At 41.0% G+C, this 11882-nt stretch overlaps 1 protein-coding gene across 1 annotated transcript in view; it reads left to right on the forward strand.

Moving 5' to 3' along the window:
* Positions 1–6203: 6203 nt before the first annotated feature.
* The window catches only part of PARP10 (poly(ADP-ribose) polymerase family member 10), a 67485-nt gene continuing 61806 nt past the window's right edge, over positions 6204–11882 (forward strand). Inside the window, exon 1 of the mRNA XM_066578118.1 lies at positions 6204–6374. The gene's annotated coding sequence lies outside the window, so the exon portion shown is untranslated. The remainder of the gene's footprint in view (positions 6375–11882) is intronic.

The raw sequence follows: 11882 nt of genomic DNA on the forward strand, positions 1-11882 counted from the left end.
GTCGTACAAACTTGAAATTTGGCATGAGCATTTCTTAGGTCCTGGATAGGAAAAATACAGGGTTCACAACTCAATTATTCAATGCTAAGTGCAAAAGTAAGTGCACCCTATGTAATGTACCTAATCTAATTCTCTAACTTCCCGGTGTCGTACAAACTTGAAATTTGGCACAACCATTCCTTAGGTCCTGAATAGGAAAAGTAAAGCAGTCACAAGTCGATTATTCAATGCTAAGTGCAAAAGTAAGTGCACCCCTATGTTGTGTAACTTCCGAGTGTCATACAAACTTGAAATTTGGCATGAGCATTATTTAGGTCCTACATAGGAAAAGTAAAGGGGTCGCAACTTGATTATTCAATTCTAAGTGCAAAACTAAGTGACCCTTTATGTTATGTAACTTCCCGGTGTTGTACAAATGTGAAATTTGGCACGAGCATTCTTTAGGTCATAAATAGGAAAAGTAAAGGGGTCGCAACTTGATTATTCAAAACTAATTGCAAAAGTAAGTGACCCCGTATGTAATGGACCAAATCTAATTCTCTAACTTACAGGCATCATACAAACTTGAAATTTGGCACAATCTTTGTTTAGGTCTTAAATAGGAAAAATAAAGGGGTCGCAACTTGATTTTTCAATGCCAATCGCAAAAGTAAGTGACCCCCCCCCCTATGTTATGTAACTAATAACACACATCTGTACCGCACAAGCATGAAATTTGGCACAACCATTCTTTAGGTCGTAAATAGGAAAAGTAAAGGGGTCAAAACTCGATTATTCAATGCTAAGGGCAAAAGTAAATGAACTCCCCATGTAATGTACCTAATCTCCTTCTCTAACTTCCCGGTGTCGTACCAACTTGAAATTTAGCACAACAATTCTTTAGGTCTTACATAGGAAAAGTAAAGGGGTTGCAAATTGATTATTCAATTCTAAGCGTGAAAGTAAGTGACCCCATATGTAATGTAACTAATAACACATATCTGTACTGCACAAACTTGAAATTTGGCACGGCCATTCTTTAGGTCATAAGTAGGAAAAGTAAATTGGTCGCAACTTGAGTATTCAATACGTGTTAAGACAGCAGAATGCAGTGCTAAGCTCTCACGACCTGAAAGTTGCAGCTTCAATACTAATTGCAAAAGTAAGTTACCCCCTATGCAATGTAACCAACAACACACATCTATATCACACAAACGTGGAATTTGGCACAACCATTCTTTAGATACTAAATTTAAAAAAATAAAGAGGTCACAACTTGATTATTCAATTTTCGCTAAGCTTTGTACGTTTAGAATTGAATATTGAGGTCCCTTTACTTTTGCTATTTAAGACGTTAGAATGGTTGTGGCACATTTCAAGCTTGTACGGTACAGATGTGTGATATTAGTTACATTACATAGGGGGTCACTTACTTTCACGCTTAGAATTGAATAATCAAGGTGCAACCCCTTTACTTTTCCCATTAACAATCTACAGAATGGTCATGCCAAATTTCATGTTTGCGCACTAAAGATGTGTGTTATTAGTAGTACATATATGTGTTTATACTGAGAAGAATTTAAATAACCTATCTTTCTATATACTGATTAGAATCCACTTCACATGTATATTTGTTTATACTGAGGAGAATCTAACACTGATCTGTGTGAATAGACTGAGGAGAATCTAAATTACCTATCTACATACTGATTACATAAGGAAGTAGCCATAGACTGCAGGGATGGAGCAGAGGGCTACAATAGAGATGAGCGAGCAGGCTCGGATAAGTCAGTTACTCGCTCTTCTCGAGTAACTGCATTCTTGTCCGAGCGTGCTCAGGGGGGCGTCGGGAATAGCGGGGGGTAGCAGGGGAGAGAGAGAGCTTCGCCGCCTGCATGCCACTGCGGCCATCTTTCCCCATAGAGAGGAGAGAGGCTGCTGAGGAAACGGGGAAAGAATTGACATGCCGTCTCTTTGAATTCTGCTTGGCATGTCAATTTCAGCACAGCTTAGGGCAACGGAATAGCTGCAGCATGTGAACGAGATTTTTGCAAGTCTCGTCCACTTTGCTGGCTAATCCCGGGATAAAAAGCCGCAGGCGGAATTTCTGTGCTGAAAGTCTGCACGGAAATTCCGCGGCAATTACACCCTGTGTGAACCCAGCCTTAAGGGTAAAAAGTGAGGAGAGTGGGAGGGGTGGCACATTCTGCAGAAAGACATCGGTACATGCAGTCTGATGAGAATCTAACGCTCCTCTATGTGTATGCATATTTTATTCCTCTGAATTAACCACAACTTCATTAAAAATTTCATTGTGAACAACAGGTAAACACCTGTACCAAATTAACTCGGACGAAATTGGGTATATCAGCTAGTATACCATAACAGGGATGTTGTTTTATTGAGGTTCCATGATATTGAGCAGGTGCGCCACAATGAAAGACATGGGGACTTAAAAAGGAGACTTTTCCAAAGAAACTGCCTGGATTTTCAGACTTAATTGTTGTTTTCCACATGGGATCAATGAGCATGAGAACTGCTTGTGCAGAGCATTTTCACCGCTGGATCGCGGGCTTCTCACTTTCTACATGAAGCGCTGTTGCCTATACAGTTTCCTCATTGTGATTTGCTAATCACTTTTAACCCTCCTATTTTGATCATACTGATCATTCAGTTCAAGATAAACAAACAGAATCACAGTAGCAGAGTTCCAAAATAAAAAAAAGGAAAGATTATAGAAAAGGTAACAAAAAGGGGACCCATCTGATGCTCTTTCCATCTTCTTCGCCCCACTCTCTCCCACCCCCATCCTACATCTTCTATTTAATTTAGCAACCTTTATTTTACATGCTATTTGCATGTTACTAGTCAACTATAATCTTTCTATTGTATCTGTCCTTCTATTTGAGTTTAGCTTATGGCTATTCATCTGACAGTCTTGTCTTATTTACTATTGCTAGAGGTTGTGATTTGCCTTTTTCTTTTTTCTCAGAGCGAAGCGTATCTAGTCTCATCACCACTGGGGCCATTTGTATCGGTATATCCCTCTCTTGCTCTTCACAATCTTTTGCTACGATGAGGTTCACGCACAATGGTTTCTTTGATGCAGCGTGGGTATGTTTGGGGGGGGGGCATGCTTACTGGTTCTCCTTCTGTGTGGGGCGGGTTAGTGGAGGTGCCTCCTCATATGGACCCACGCATGAGCTGTGAGATTCTTTTGGCGCGGCGCCTCTTTTTTTATGTCGGCCTGTCCTAGTGTACTCGTATGGGTTGCCTGATGCATGTCACTGGTGAGGTGGGTAATTAGAGAGGCTATCACCTAGTGGTTGGTGAAGCCGAGCCCCTTAAAATGCGTGGCAGCTACTTGGCTATTTAAACTGGATGTCTATCTGGTATACTGGCTGATCCTAATTCGTACCACCAGTCTACTATCAGGGATGGTGGTTTAGAGTTTATTTTGTATTTAGTCTCCTACAACTAAGGGCTTGTTTAGCTAAATTGGTGCTTCTTTATTGTTCCACCAATAGGAGTTATCATAGCCATACGGGGGCTGTTCTGACTAGATGTTAGCCTACGTAATAGTTTGCTACAATTAGGAGCTACTTAAATCATATACATTGTCTACAACTAAGAGTCATTGAAGCCATATTGGTGCCGTTTTATTTAGTTGAGCAGGCATATTCCTGCTTATGCCTAGGGATAGTGTTCTGGGATCTCTTCCTGTCTAGTAATCTGGTACAGGTTTTGTATTTGTTTCTCCATCTTCTGGCTCTGGTGGGAATGATATTAGGTAAGACTTGATTGGTCTAACCTGTGGGTAATTTGGGAGGACTATTTAACCTCACCTGGTGCTTAGCTCAGTGCTGTTTAATTTCAGCCTTCCTCTGAATGTGGTGGAAGTCAGAGCTTGGTGCTGGATCTCCTGTTTGCCTGAGTCTTCTCAAAGCTAAGCACTGAGGTTTCTCATTTACATCTTGCGTGCGGTAGTTTTCTCCTATCCCATGTCGGGTCATTTAGCGGCCTAGGTTCGGGATCAGGTTCGCTCTTCTCAGGGTGGGTTATCTGCGCATAGGCAGGTCCCTTCTCTGGGTAAAGGGTCTTTAGGGACAGTGTTTTTCTTGTGTCATTTTCCTTTATTGTTTACCAGTTTTGTGTACAGTTGTGTGAGAATTTCAGGGTTACAAATCCAGAGTGTCCTGTTTGGATGTGACAGATTTTTACTAACTGCGCTCCTGATGATCCATTGCTGACGCACTGGGGAAACGTGTTGAGCTATTAAACTTAAGAGCTATTGTAGCTTCAAACTATACTATTTAACCTGATGAGTTATTTAACTCCAGGTTATCTAGATCTATTGGAATGGAGAACTATTGTAGCTTTAGACTATGAGCATTTTAACTTGAAGCTATCAGAGCTGTTTAACCTGATGTTATTCAGTCATTTTTCATCATTGGAGTTCTAGACTTACCAGGCATTTAGAGCATTACATCTGAACCATATAAGTGGAGGACTGAGCTTGGGCCGAATGTGACTATTCTGAGTAGTTTCGAATTATAGCTAATTGACCTATATGCTCTGTTCTCTATTCATTAGGTATAGGACAGTATTCGTGTTTCAGTATTTGGAAATTCATCTATAGATTTTTCCTGTTTGTACTCTGTGGTTGCGCATTTGATTACAACAAATTTATTTACTTCATCAGTACACTTTCTTTTGCTTTTCAATGTTGTCTCCCATGAGTTTATGATTTAGGAACAAATTGGTCTAGGTTTGCTTATTTAGCAGTCTGGGCTCTGTTTATTTTGTTTTGTATTTCTTGTTTCACTGGCCTGGTTTTAGATTTATCTTATTGAAAGTTATATTTTAGGCCGGCTGCACACGGCCGTGACGGGCTCCGCCGCGAGCCCGTCACGGCGCCCCCCAGAGAGCCCAATACCTACCTGCGGATCTTGCGTCCTACGTCCCACATGACGCTTCGGCGTGAAGCGCCGCCGCGTCATGTGACACCCAGGGCCACGTCACGACACGCTCATATGACGCGGTAGGCGGGGAAGCGGTTTCACGCTATCCTCCGCTGTGCTACAGCGGAAGATAGTGTGACGGACGGCTTCCATTGACTGTAATGGAAGCCATCCGCGCGTACACCCGCGGCAAATAGAGCATGCCGCGGGTGAGGTCGGGTGATTTCACGGTGCGGAATTCTGCAGTGAAATTTCGCACCGTGAGCACTGAGCTATTAGTTTCAATAGAACCTAATAGCTGCGGGCAACGCGGCGGATTTTCGCCGCATATTACGCGGCGGAAATCCGTCCGTGGGAAGGAGCCCTTAGAGGTGTTCCTAGTGATGTTGTTTATATACTGACATGCTCCTTGGCTATACTGTAACTCTAGAGTGGACAGTACTGTGCAAAAGCTTTAGACAGGTATGGAAAAAATGCAACACAAAAATGCTGTAAAAAATAGAAGTGTTAGTTTATTTTTGGCAATTAACAAAATGCAAAGCAAATGAACAAAAGAGAAATCAAATCAATATTTGGTGACCACCCTGTGCCTTTAACCCCTTAAGGGCAAAGCACAGCAAATTTAAGGTTCTTGGTCCTGGGCTTTAATCCCAGCTGATAGTAAACCTCCTGCAATCTAGCAGAAGCAGATTGGGTCCTCAGCTGTTAGTCACAACCGAGGACCCGAAGGAGGAAGCAGAAGCTGAATTTAACAACTTCTAACTTCTCCTTTACAGGCAACATAGTGCTCAACAAGCTCTATGTAATGAAGAGAGGAAGCAGAAGTGTTACTTCCGCTATTCCAGCCAGTGATCATGTGACAGCCATGTGCCACCTGCCACAGCAGAGCTGCAGGGTCCTGGCAGACGCAGATCAGCTGTGTTAGTGACTACTGATTCCAATAAGTGAAAGTTTGGGATATCACGCGAGAGGTTGTAAATCTCGCGCATGCACAAAAGTCCTGATGGATGCCGATGCCTGGATGTATACTGATAATCATAAGGGAGTGAATGCAGATGATGTCACTCACATGCCACGCTATGACAAGGAGAGGATAGAGGTATCACACATGTGTTTTCTAATTGTAATCAAAGGTGCAATGGTGATTGGGTATATTTAATTGTTACCTGATATATAATGGAGGTAATAGCAATGTTTATGTGAATCAGCTTGAAAAAGACCCATGCTGCGGGTCGAAACAGTTGTTGCTGTATACCTTGACCAAGGAATGGAAATAAAAAGTGGTTTATTATGAAGAAAGAGATGTTGAAAATCTGATCTTTACACCATTGATGCTGCTTTCTCTTATTGGAATCTGTGGACTGCTTATGGGATCAGGATCTTGTCCCTACGAAGTGTGCATCTAATACCACTCCATCCACGATTGGAAGATTGGTGAGTGCAGCTGACAATCGTGTTCTTCTGTGTTAGTTACTACTGTCACACTAGGGTAATAATATCCCCTCCAACTGGGGCTCCTATAGATATCCTAGCTACAGTGGAAAATGATGAAAAAAAGACATTGTGAATGACCCCCCTGAGGTCTTATATGATGTCATGGGGGACATAGTTGTTGAAAACAAAGGTCCAAAAATAAGTAAAACAAAAATTAAAGAATAATAATTAAAATATATATATATATATATTTATATATAATACCCCTCTCCAACCAACACCATCATCATAACTGCCCTGTAATCTGAGACTATACAAATTATATATCAAAACATCCAACACAAAAAGAGGAACTAATTTCCGTGCTTTATTTTATCGTAAATATACTAATTAAAAAAAAAACTATAAAATTTAAAAAAATCTTTTTTTTTCTCTTTTTACCCCCAATAAAACTAAGAAATAGAAAAAAGTTAATGAAAAAAGACAAATAAGTGAAAAATAGTCCTATATGTCATGGAAAAAAAATAACAGCAAAAATAATTCTGGTAGCTAAAGAGGAAAATAGGGCAGTAAAACCACCACATGGGAAAATTCCTAAAAAGCATCTGGTCCTTAAGGGGTTAGGAAAGCATCAGTACTTGTAGGTACACTTGTACACAGTTTTTGATGGAACTTCGCCAAGATGTTGTTCCAAACATCTAGGAGAACTAAGCACAGATCTATGGGTGTAGGTTTGCTCAAATCCTCCAGTCTATTCATGAATTCCTAGACAGGCTTGATGATGATGAGAGCAGGGCTCTGTGGCTATGTCATCACTTCCAGGACTCCCTGTTCTTTATGCTGAAGATAGCGGTTAATGACATTGTTTGTATGTTTGAGATATTTGTTCTGCCACAGAATAAATTTGGAGCCAGACACTGCCACGGTGTATGACTTCTGACTTGAAACGGTCTTCCACAACTTAACTTTTGTAGCAGAGTCTGTCTGTTCCTCACCCAGTTTTAAGTCTTCCACACAGCAGTTTGTTTCAGTAAATTACAGTTTCAACCCACATATGAAAATAGCGATCATTATCACCTGTTTGGTATAATTGTTAATCATACACCTGACTATAATCCTATAAAATCCCTGACTTTGTGCAACTCTTCCTAGAAGAACTGATGCTGTTTTGAAGGCAAAGGGCAGTCACACCAAATATCAATGTGATTTTGATTTCTCTTTTGTTCAATCACTCTGCATTTTGTTAATAGACAAAAATGAACTATTAACACGTCTGTTTTGGAAAGCATTCTTTGCAGCATTTTTCCTCACTTGCCTAAAACTTTTGCCCAGTACTGTAATTCTACTTTGATCTAAAACTCTTTTGATCTCCCCATATTGCTTAATAAATATTCCTTCCATTCTCAAGGCTGATGATAGGCTATAGCGACCATGGCGAATACTCATGGTGCAGATGCAAGGTTGAACAAATGGCAGGTAGTAGTGTGTGACCCGTGTCCTTCTAGTACTGCAAACCTGAGAAATCATCTGTGACACTCAAGAACCAGAATGGGGAGGTCAGATCCCTCAGATCTATTAGACATCTAGTCCTGGGTGTTGATGGTAGTGATAACGGACCAGAGCAACTTCATTTTGAACTACAATTGAAGAAGAAACACTTGATGTAAATAAGATCTTTCACTAATCTCCATACCCCCTGACTAGAGTACTGGAGATATCTGGGAGGACTGTTTTGACTTGTTGGAAGCTTTTCTACTGTTCTCTACCATATGAACTCTGCAACAAAATGATTGACAGGTTGTTTGACAGATTTGTCTGGAAGAAAGCTTGGGACTATCAAGGTGAACCCTCCTGCAAAGATGAAGATGTGTATTTACATATCTCAATAGGTCAGTCTTCTGCTTACAGGAGGGATGAATGGTCTGGCGTTATAATATGGTGCTTCTGGAATTTGCAGGAAGAGTCAAGAAGAGCCAAGTCAGATTTTAGTTTGCATCACCTGTGCCTATCGGTTCTAGAGATTCTTCTGGAACTAGTCAACCTTTTACACAGAGCATTAAATGTCCTATCAGTAGGTTTTCCTTTTGTTTAAGAGACTCATTTATCATCAAGACTTTAAAACTTTTCAAGTTGAGTATAAATGATTCAGACTGTGGAGAGGTAGTGAGCAGAAATTGTTCTCAGATGGTGCATCTCCTACCCATTGCTTGATCCTCTCTGGCAGTTCCTTAGAGAAACATGTCAATAGCCACATGACACAAGGAGTTCACAGCCAGTTTTACAGTCTGGTCACTGACACTAGTAGAGTCTCTAGGGATGAATTCCATCCTGTAAATCATTAGAAAGTTGGCCAAGCAAAACTATTAAGGCTCGGACCACAGGGACGGTGACTCGCCTTGTATTACAGAGGTCTGGCTCCTGTTTATTTGACAGCAGCTGATCTACACCTTCACAAATTTACACATTTTTTTCATTGCTCAGATGCATCTAAAATTGAAAATAAAGCAACTTTGCAAATAGCCTTCATTAAATATTTCCTACTATCTTGTCTCCCCCTATGTGTACCTGTGGCTCCATGCTTACACTCCCTCATTTCCTGCTAACACAGCAAAAGTGTTAAAAAAATGTGTTGAATGTCGTTATTCCTCACTAAAGCCAAATGCACACGGCCGGAAACTCTGCGGCAGGATTTCCTGCAGAATTTCCGTCCGTGCCCGTTGCCATAGGATTGCATTAGATAATGCAATCCTATGCAGACAGCTGCATTTTGACCGCGGTATGTCCTATTTCTGGTGACGCACCGGCTCCACTCTGCGCATGTGCAGGCTGGCCGGCACATAGCAGAGCGGGGAGACGCCGGTAGCAGGAGAGCCACAGTGGTACGGTGAGCATCCCTCGGGATGCCGACCCAGCCGTCTCCAGGAGGCCTAAATTGAATTGTAAAGTGTCAGTTTTCTGCTGTTAGTCCCTCACGTCTTTCTGGAAGTACTACATTATGTTGTGGAGGCAGGTGAGATTTTCAGTTACTAATCCCCAGTTTTCCTGAAAATAGGACAGAGTATTATATTAATTTTTGCTCCAAAAGATTTTACTTTTTTTTACATGTATAGCAAACTGGACACTATTTAAATTGACTTTTTTATTAACTGTAACAAGAGCTTATCTTTGGAGTATGGCTTTCATTTCAAGCATCTTCGAAAGTCCTGAAAAATCATTCTAGGGCTTATTTTCAGGGAAACAGGAGAAGTACTCAAATCTACAAAGTGATCGCCCAGCATCGTTCCACCTCGGGTTACTTTTTGGACACTTCTGATCTGTGTGCTCTACCGGTCAGAAGTTTGAGAGCACCTCAATTTTTCCAGTTGTTTCTTGTTCAATAAGTTTTTATTGAAAGTTTTAACAGAAATCATACATATCACATATTACCCATTGTAGAACACTTGTAATTCCAAACAGTGAGATTGTTCAAGCCTACCATGGCTTACTATGCCATTTTATAGTTATATAATTTTTTCAGTTATTTTTTACATTAACACAGTCAAGTCCAGCAAATAACGTGAAATGGTTCAAAGGCTCAAAAGTAAGCCAGTCAAAGCAGCACGCAGCATCTTAGACTACCAATATATACTATACATGGTGTGCATCAGGTTGTCAGAGAAGTGGTTTGTCCATCTTTGTTTCTTCATGGCTGGAGGGTCACTTTAAGAAGACAAGAAACCACCGGTAACTTGCAAAGAATGGAATAGCCCGCACAGTCTCCAGACTTAAAACCCATTGAACTTGTTTAGAATTAATTGGACAGAAGGGTGAAAGCAAAGCAACCTACAAGTGCAGCACATTTGTGGGAACTTCTGCAACAATGTTGGGAAGAAATTTTTGAATGCAATTGTAGACTGCCTCGAATTGTGTAAAGCTGTTATATCAGAGGGCAACTGTGAAGTCAAAAATCTAGATTTCATTTGATGAAACAAAGTTAATCCATTATCTTTATTGATCGTAACTTATTTGTTATATGCTTTCATTGCAAAGTACATTTGGAGACATTAAACTGTAAATATCAATAAAAACTGGAAAAATTGAGGTGTTGTAAAACTTTTGACCGGTAGTGTATATGTATTGTAATAAGAGCTTTAAGCCACAAGATTTACAGCTGCACTGGACCTTTCTGTGATGGCAACTTCCACATAACTTATAACATCAGGTGACAAATCTGTGATTGCATGCAGGGACAAGGGCAAGAACACTTCAGGGAAATCTAGTGTCAGGAATCCTCTCACCTAGTATGAGGCTCTGCAGCCCAGCTACTATGCTGTAATAAAGGTAGTTTTTTATAGCCCAAAGGAGAAACTGGACCATCTGAACTGAGCTGCCGTATCTGCGCATAACTGAAGAAGTCACCACTGAGGCTCCAAACTCTCCAGCCATCCCGATTAGTGTCTTGGCAAGGCAACACAAGGATTAGGCTAATTTCAGACTGCGTCTTCGGGTCCGTCCCTGCTCTTCAACTTAGGTTTCCAACATTTATGCGGTAATCGACATTGAGACGGATCCTCAATGGAACGTGTGTGAAATAACCACTTTGGCCTCCATTTCTCTGGGTTTTCATCCCTGGTAGTCTTTTTTAGCCGGACAAAAAAGAGTCACTGAAAATGCAGCAAAATCTACATGTGTGACTGGATAAAAGGTAAAGAAGTGTTGTAGTTCCACCTATAAAAACTTCCCTGATCACAGGCGATCACAAGTGATGATCGCTTATAGTGAAATCCCATATGTTCTGTATATAAGAGAAGTCCTAGTTGTGACAGATTCGTCATACACCACTGACTTTGTAATTGGGTCCTCTCCAGGTTTTTGCCATTTTGATAGTAAGAATCGGGCTGCAATATTCTTATCAAAATAATAATAGCCTCAATTGGTCCCAGGCAGTGTTTCTGAGCACACATACAGTGGGTCCAGAAAGTCTTAAGATTCGTTCACTCTTTACATTTTGTTATGTTGTGGCCTTGTACAAATTTATAAAAATATATCAAGTTTTTCCTTATCAATCCGCACTCAAAACCCAATAATAACAAAGTGAAAACAGAAAGTTGGAAATCTATGTAAATTTAAAAAAAAGACAAAACATTTTGCATGGACATACCGTATATACCGGCGTATAAGGCGACGGGGCGTATAAGACGACCCCCCAACTTTCACCTTATACGCCGGTATTACAGTGGAGAAAAAAAAAAATCAGTACTCACCTCCCCCGGCGTTCTGTCGCGCTCCGGCAGGATGTCGCTCGCTACTCGTCCCCGGCGCAGCATTGCTTTCTGAATGCGGGGCTTGAAATCCCCGCCTCCAGAAAGCTAACACACAGGCCGTCAGCCAGTTACATCCATTCAATGACATCATTGAATGGCTGTGATTGGCTAAAACACACGTGGCTTCAGCCAAATCACACTATTCAATGACATCATTGAATGGGTGTGATTGCTAACACACGTGCGCCTTCAGCCAATCACAGCC

The sequence above is a fragment of the Eleutherodactylus coqui genome, chromosome 9 (genome assembly GCF_035609145.1).
Source record: "Eleutherodactylus coqui strain aEleCoq1 chromosome 9, aEleCoq1.hap1, whole genome shotgun sequence".
NCBI classification, from domain to species: domain Eukaryota; kingdom Metazoa; phylum Chordata; class Amphibia; order Anura; family Eleutherodactylidae; genus Eleutherodactylus; species Eleutherodactylus coqui.